The sequence below is a fragment of the Cephus cinctus genome, unplaced genomic scaffold (assembly GCF_000341935.2).
Source record: "Cephus cinctus unplaced genomic scaffold, Ccin1 Ccin1_scaffold0465, whole genome shotgun sequence".
Lineage (NCBI taxonomy): Eukaryota > Metazoa > Arthropoda > Insecta > Hymenoptera > Cephidae > Cephus > Cephus cinctus.
The window spans coordinates 1-261 of NW_014333141.1; positions in this window are offsets into that span (position 1 = coordinate 1).

Here is a 261-nt window from a genome sequence, read left to right on the forward strand (position 1 = left end):
CATGCATCTTCCGGAATATTCCTTAGCCCTCCGACGACGACGACGAAGTGTTGTCGCGCGCGCTTACGAGTAATTTGACACCTCGGGGGGATGAGGGTCCGCATTCTCGACGCACGACTCTGCGAGATAACGTTCGGTATTGCGCATTAGAACAACCGATACATGGATGACTTTGAACTCGCCGGTGCTCTCGCACAAGGCTGGTATGAATCGGGGGATGGGGAATTCTCAGTGGGATGAGGAGGCTGACGCGCGACCACT